The sequence below is a fragment of the Cibotium barometz genome, chromosome 58 (assembly GCF_041138505.1).
Source record: "Cibotium barometz isolate CiBa-2024 chromosome 58, ASM4113850v1, whole genome shotgun sequence".
NCBI lineage: Eukaryota > Viridiplantae > Streptophyta > Polypodiopsida > Cyatheales > Cibotiaceae > Cibotium > Cibotium barometz.
Genome location: NC_141103.1, coordinates 20010692 through 20019013, shown reverse-complemented (window position 1 = coordinate 20019013; position 8322 = coordinate 20010692). Strand labels below are relative to the sequence as shown.

The 8322-nt window shown below is 35.0% G+C and overlaps 1 long non-coding RNA gene across 1 annotated transcript; it reads right to left on the bottom strand.

Annotated features, from left to right (window-relative positions):
• Nucleotides 1-654: 654 nt before the first annotated feature.
• On the bottom strand, nt 655-1062 carry LOC147606011 (uncharacterized). Its single transcript, XR_015265034.1, has 2 exons — nt 933-1062; nt 655-847 (listed from the first exon to the last, which is right to left on the bottom strand). It is a non-coding gene; the product is annotated as an uncharacterized LOC147606011 (long non-coding RNA).
• Nucleotides 1063-8322: the final 7260 nt, after the last annotated feature.

The window sequence follows — 8322 nt, the reverse complement described above, 5'->3', positions numbered from 1 at the left end:
AAAGGAGATTGAAAAACCATTTGAAAACACATAATACAATGGTATCTTTGGTTTGCCAATATGATTTAGACGAGAAAAAGCATAATTGATCCAGTAAGAATAACCCTCATAGAATACAAAACCAAATCATCCACCACTTTCAAAAGCCAAACCTATGAGGGTTCTAGAAAGAACCCTCATAGAATTAAATGCTAAACCATCCACCCCTTTCAATAACTTTTTCCTATTATTTTCGTCTCTTTTGTATGTCTCTTCCATGTCATTCCTCCTAAAGAAGTACCATTATATTGTTTGTGGTCATCCATTATCTAGGACCATTTATAGATCACTATTAGAGAGCCAACATATTCTAAAGGAGTAATAATATCAAGCAAATTCCCATGGATATTTTGTCCTTACCATATTCTCTAAATTAAATTAATAAAATCATTAATAATCAGCTATACATTCAAAAGAGAATAGATTTCTTGATTGAAAAAGTATGCCGCTATAATAATTATTTATTTAGAAGAAAAAATGGCAAGTATTGTAGTAAGATAAATTATTAAAAGAGTAGTTTTTCTAATTAAAAGAAAATAGTTTTATTGATTAAAAAGTATAACACTATAATAATTGTTTATTTAAAGAAACAATGGCAAGTATTGTAGTATGATATAGAACTTGTTGTAAAAGACTTGAAAAGAAACAATTAACAACTTTATGTTTTGATCCAAAAACTTTTAGGAGAATTTTAGAAACCTCAAAAGTTGAGTGATGTGGTCCGCTATAAGCTTGATAATGTTTTTATGGCCATTTTAAAAACCTCAAAACTTGAGTGATATGGTCCACTAGCATCAAAAAGTTGAATCTGCAAGTAATTTAACATACTAGTTAAAGGTTAAATAAAGAAAACAACTTTTTAAAAATATATAATTTAGTATAACTTCTTTTACCTATAGATGGAATACTAGAAGTTAGACGATTATTCCAATTTCTCTTTCGATTGTTGATGAACCAGTTATTGATTTGTTGAATCTTTAAACCTGACTCTTGCATCATTTTCTTCTTTTCTTCTCCCAATGGCATCTGTTGACCTCCTTGCAGCACACACAATGTATGCACAGCCAATATGTCTTCCTGCAGTTCTTAAAACAGAGTTCTGTATAGCCGCAGTGCTCGAAATTGCCTACTTTCTGAAAAACGGAGGTCCTAACATGCCCGAAAACGTGTTTTCGGCCCGAAAAATGAAGTCCAATAGGACAAAATAGTTGCCTTATACCTTTACTCCCGCGAAGAAAGCTCCTCAATCAAAGATCGTCCGGTGCCTCTCGTAGAGCTCTCGACAAGGGTGTAGTCGCCCAACACAAATAGGGAAGAGTAGATGAAGCTCTTACCCTCGTACCGCTTCCTCTGCTTCTCTTACTTGCAGCTCAGCCCTTTGCATGAATCAAGCTCTGATACCATGAAAGATGCAGGGGAGAAGAGAGCTTGAGCTCTTGCAAGCACACACACACTCACAAAACCCTAAAAGAGAGCACACAAGGTGAGAGGCTGAAAATCTTCTTCTTCTTCACACAACACTCAACACACCATATACAAAGATAAGAGTACACACAATATGAAAAGGTACTCAACCAAATACATACTAGGGTTCTCTATAGTGTGAACCCAACTAAATGAGCTGGCACTATAACTATGCCAGTAGTCTCTAGAATGGCTATCACACTGCCTGTCATCCCACTGGCCGCATATCACCCATGATCTCACCAACCATGCCAGTGGTGTAAGTGTGGGGCCTATCCCCCAGGCGGGTCATCAGTGTCCCGCCTCACTAGATGAGCTCGAAATCTCAACATCAGAGTGCTTTTGATAAGCTAAAGACAGCCTTAGTAACCAACCCTGTTCTAAAATTACAAAATTTTCTTTACCCTTTGAGGTAGTGATAGATGCCAGTGGTTTTGCCCTAGGAGGTGCTCGTATGCAAGAAGGTCATGTAGTAGCCTATGAATCCAAAAAACTCAGAACACATGAGAGAAATTATGTTGTCCATGACTTGGAGTTACTCTCAATGGTTTATGCTCTAAAGTTGTGGAGACATTATCTCTTGGGAAAATGATTCACCTTGATACTACAGATCATCAAAGTCTGAAGTGGATCTTCACCAAAAGGGATCTCAACATGCGTCAAAGAAGGTGGATGTAGACCTTGCAGGAGTTTGATTCTGAAATAAAGTATCGGCTAGGGAAAGAGAATGTGGTAGGCCCGATACACTCAGTAGGAAAGCCTCCTTGCTTGCAATAACATTAGTGTCAAATCCATTAATCACTGAAGCAAGAGAGAAGATCATGCAGGACAGATTCTTTGCCCCTATTGCTACCCTATTGATGTAGGAAAGCAAGACTCCTTAGGAAATGAGTCGAGTTCTTGGGTACAAATTGGACAAAGGATGCATGTATTACAATAATTGGCTATGCATTCCTAATGATGAGGAAACAAAGGGAAAAATTTTGAGGGTAGCCCATGATATCCCGATAGCTATACATCCAGGGTTCATAAACACCTACAATCTGTAAAGAAGAGCTTCTTCTTTCGAGGACTCAAAAAGGATGTACTTAATCATGTACGACAGTGCTTAACATGTCAAAGAGTCAAGGCAGAAAGGGTTAAGATGCCAGGAAAGCTACATCCCTTAGCCATTCCTCAAATGAGGTGGAAATGTATCAGTATGGATTTTATTACTAGATTACCGTCAATGCAATCAGGTTACAACTCCATTTTTGTGGTAGTTGACAGATTAACCAAGGTTGCCCATCTGATTCCAGTAAAAGAAACCTACACTGCAGTGGATGTTGCCAAAGTCTTCCTCAAGGAGATTTTTAGGCTACATGGCTTACCTAGAAGAATAGTGAGAGCGATAGAGATTCTAACTTCACATCAAGGTTCTGAACTGCATTCTTCGAAGCAGTAGGAACTTCCTTGGATCTTAGTACAGCTTATCATCCAAAGACAAATGGCTAGACTGAAAGAGTAAACCAAGTAATTGAAGATATTCTTCGGTCATGCTGTCAGAGAACCCAAGAAGTGGCTAAGCTACTTACATCTAGTTGAGTTTGCTTACAATGCCTCTTATCACCGAAGTATTGGGATGAGCCCATTCAAAGCTCTATATGGACAAGATTGCCTCACACAATTAACTTGGTCTGACCCATTCATCAGGATTGAGATGTCCAGACAGATGCTTGATGACATGGAGCAGCAAGCAATCCACAAAGATATTAAGGCTACCCAGGACACACAAAAGTAGTATGTTGACAAGAAAAGAACGGAGAGAGTGTTTGAAGAATTAGATATGGTCTTCATTCGTGTGTATGACCCAAGAGAAGTTCTTTATCTCTAGGGAAGTACAAATAGCTGTCTCCAAGATACTGTGGGCCATACGCCATTACCAAGAAAGTAGGAGATCTAGCTTATGAACTTCTTCTTCCTCCCCATCTCAAAGTACATAATGTATTCTATCTCAAATTACTTAAAAATTATGTACCCACCCCGAGTCATGTGCTGGTGGATGATGAACAATTCACTTCTCAGACTCAAGGCCAGATGGAACTCCACCCCGAAGAAATCCTTGATGTTCACAAGAAGGCTCTCAGGAATAGAGTCCTTAGAGAGCTTCTGGTCAAGTGGAAGTTCTATCCTTTAGAGGACGTCACTTGGGAGAAAGAATAAGCTCAGGTAAAGGACTACCCCCACTTTGTGAGATGAGAACATCTCACATTTTTCAAATGGGAGAGGATGTAAGGTTTCTCCTCAACCCTAAAAGATGTATAAGCTCTCCTTTCAGTCCCTTGTAATCATCCCCTATTTCAGAATGCAAGAAAACATTGTTTTCCCTTGTTTTTATCCTAGAGAGAGAAAATAGTCTAATAGAATTTTGAGATATTTTTGGATACAAAGTTTCTCCTTATATTTAAGATGAATTCCCCTGAAACAAAAGCTCAAAAAGAATTTTCCAATGTGTATTAGACATTAACTGAATGTGTATTGGAGACCTTAGCCTAAGGGTCCACATTTTTTGAAATTTTTGAGTAAGGTCCAAATAAGGTTCTAAAGAGCCAATAGGATTAATCCAAGTGCTTCAATAAGAAAAATGCAAAGAATAAAAGAAAATCCCTTTAAAATGAGTAAATGCTTACATAAGATGAAAAGTTGACCAAGTACTGGGTTTATTAGTAAAAAAATGAGGTTTATTAGTTAAAAATGAAGACCTCAGTAAGGAGGGAGGATGCTCATGAGGGAGGCGCCTATTTCACATCATTACCTTGCATTTTTAATTCAAAAAAAATGAGATATTTTATCTCTCCTCTCTCCTCCTGTAAACTGGATCAAAAGGTGAGCCAAACTGGTCCAAAACTTATCCAATTGGGTCAAACTGAAGCTGGAAGCCTCTAAAACCCAGTTGGAATTGGTTAGTGGCCTCCCTCATCTATAAATATAGACCCTCATTCCTTTGTATTTTCATCTTTTGTATTTACATGCCAGTATTATCTTCAAATTAGTGTAATTTTATTATCCGTCTATTTTGCTTCTACTTTGGGAAGCTTTGGAGCTTCACTAATCTCCATCCCCTCTTGGAGATTACCCTCTACATCTTGGTGGCCAAGTTCTCCCTTGTGGGATTCACTTCCCTCCAAAGAATCAAGCCAAAAATCAATGGCAAGCCTTAATCAATGGTGTTTTTCTATCTTTCTCAATGGTAATCTTCTTCTCAACTTCTCTAATGCTTAGGAAGCATTTTAATCAATGGGTTTTTCTTAACAAAACCAAGCTTTTAGTGATTCTTAATGTTTAGATGGATTAATGCTAATCTTTTATGTTTAAATATAATATTTTTGATTAGTAAATCTCTCTTTTTGAAAGATTAGTCATCTTTTTGGATGAATCCTTGTTAGAAGGATGTATCTTAGTGTTAATCTCATTATCTTTATCAAATCTCTAGGCCTAATAATCTAGACAAGAAGACTAAGTATTTTTATGATTTTAATCTTGTTAAAATGATGATTAATTCTTTTAAGCTTGTTTATGATCAAGAAAAATCATATTAATTCATTTTACGTTGAAAAAGAGTTATGCTAACAATTTTGTAAGTATTTTCATATAGGAATGACAAATGGATATTTTTAAGATTAATCAATAAGTTTAATTATAATTATGCTATGTATGCATAGTAAATTTTTAGTTTCAAAGATGAATTCCCACCACATTTCATAACTATGAGTATTTATTTAAAAGTAGAATTTTGAGTATTCTCAAAAATTGCAATAGCGAAGCTATAGCAACATTTTTTTATTAAAAAATGAATTTAATTTTATGCATGATTTTGTTAATACAAAAAGAGGAATTCCTATTGTATTCTAGGCATAAACATTTTTATGCTAAAAGAATGATTTTTGTTACATTTATGAAAAATACTTTTATAGTATTTATGCATAATTGTTTAAATAGAGAAAAGAGGAAATTTTGTTATATTTATTTTACATGCAAAAAAATTTAGATGCAAAAAGAGGTTTTTTTCATGATATTCTATGTGCAAACATTTTAAATATTAAAAGAGGAATTTTGGTCATATTTCAAAAAAGGTATAGTCATATACATGGATTTTTTTTGGGGGAAATTTTCATCGTACTTTAATTAGGAAAATGCCTAAAGTAATTTCGGTGTTAAAAGAGAAGGTTTCACCATAATTCTACATAGATAATTTAGGGCATGTTGATACCGAGTTTTGATTGGAGAAAAGAATAATTTAGAATAATTCTATGAGAATAATCCAATAAAATGATGTATCCATATTTTATGAGTTAGAAAAAGAAGTATCCTTTCGTTAAAATTCCATTATTCTCGAATAGAATCATTTATAATTCTATTGTGTCCGAGAAAGAATGAATTTTCATAATTTTGGATTACGATTGAGAATCCTAGTTAATTTATCAGCAGATAAATAGAAGAAAAATCTTTAGGAAATAAATCTAGGACTAAATCCCAGTAATTTAGGGTTAGAACACGACCGCGTGAGAAAGGTGGGTCAGTAAGATGCCTGCCCATCTCTTGAATCAGAAATTAAACAAAGTCTTGTGACCATTCCCATTTCTTCAGTACAAAGAGTGGATAATTAGTTGATCTAGAGAAGTTTCCCTAAGATCGAAATTGTCGAGAATCAAGATAGAAATTCGTTGTGTGATTGATGGATGGATCACCAAGATAAGTGATTCATGCTTTTCATTGAGAAATTGTGGGTTGAAAATAAGGGAGTCTCATGTAACCAAACTCAATGGAAAATTCTTACTTGTATAGAAACTCTGTTTTTTCTAAAGGACTATCTTACGCCGGAATGGTGGAGGAAGCATTTGGCTTATGGTTTAATCTAAGGAGATTTATGTTGCAACAGCTAGCGGGAAGTCATCGAAGGACATCTCTTGCGGGAAAGCCTACCAAGGTCTTGTGACCAGCCTTGGTATGGTTAAAATGGTACGATTCCACCAGTGTACGCTTCGAGTGTACGATGGGTGAGGACCGACAAAGCGGTTCCCTGAGTGAAGTGCTAGGACATCTAAGGAGGATCCTAGAGGGTTCTGACTAGGTGATACACGGGCTCACAGGCTGCTAGGACACCCATGCATATGTCGAGGAAGATATGGATGGACTGGCAAGGAATTATCTGTGAACTGGAACTTGAAATGGGATCTCGTTGGTTGACTAGCTAGTTTTCAACGGAGAGTCCGACGGAGAGTCCGAATGACATTTTGATTGTAAAACAATGGACTAGAATTATGAGGATTATGATGGAAATACTATGGTTTCATTTGAATTCTGGCCTTAAAGATAGCTAAATCTGTGAAAAAAGAAAATTTCATATTGGGTGTGTAAGTGGTGTGTCTATTTTGTATTTTGCTTAAGTGTCGACTAGGGGGCCTAGGAACTCTTTTCCCTGGTACCCAAGACAAAACACAACCAAATTTTCATAAAAAGGGATCCCACCAATACAGTGGTTGGTGTGGTTGGCTAACCCATGGGCAGGCTGGATCAGCGGATTTCTACAATGAATGTGCATAAGGCCTAAGTGATTTAACATCTCACCACCATGAGGATGGATATCAAGCTTACCATGAGCCCTAGTATATGTAGATGTTCAAGTTTTGAATGATCAAAAGATCCCTACAATGAACCCAAGGCCCTATTTCTAGTAGCCTTCTTCATGGCCCATTATTTACATGTTGTTGACCTTAGCTTGTGCTTCATTACACAAGATGAATAAATAAATTTAAACATCTACACCCCATTAGTATGGGCATTTATTTTAATTTTTAAAAAAGAATCAAATAAATTCTTTATTATTAATACATTTTATACATACAACCATGGTTATAATTATACTCTTACAAGTGACCATGGTTATACATTCTTTATTATTAATACATTTTATACAAGTGACCATGGTTATACATTCTTTATTATTAATACATTTTATACATGTGACCATGGTTATAATTGTCCTCCTGCAAGTGAAACTCGTTCATTTTTTACATACACTAGCTTTTTAGGCTTGCCTTCTTGCATGTGTAATACAAGTGAAGGTAACCTAATGGCATGCAGAAAAAAATCAATAATTAGCTCCCCCTAAGACCTTGGTTGGGTCAATGGAAAATAAATAATTTCATGTAATTATAGTTGATGCTTGAAGGTTTGAAACTTTTTTAGAAAGGTCTAATCATCCAACCAACATAATAAAAGAGTCAAGTTCTAAAAGTCCAAAGCATACTATTTAGGTTCATAGAATGAAATTACTCATGTATAGCTCATCATATGAATATAGTCGAAAACCAAGAGTAACATATTTCATAATTTATTAAAATAGCTCAACTAAATCATAAAAATAAATAAACCAAATAACTTTAAACTTGAACAACATGCAAAAGCATACTAAACATAATATTATGAATAATGCATGTAAAAATGTCAACTTCATCTGTATAAAAATATCAACTTCATCTGTATAAAAATGCAAATTAATGTTGCTAAAAAATGAGACAAATCAATCTTAGAAATCATTAAATAATGATTTTAATAAGTCTAATTAAAAATATACAATCTAAAACCCAAAGAACCCTTTTTTAATTGAGCTAGTCTTCATGTACTTTTTCAGATCAGTAAGCCTCACTAGCCATTAGATTGTGAGTAAATGGATTTTTGATGTAACTTTTCAAGTTGCATCATGACCTTTACATACAAATTTAGAGATATTTCATAATGACCTTAACATACATATTTAGAGATATTGCCTCTCTATAG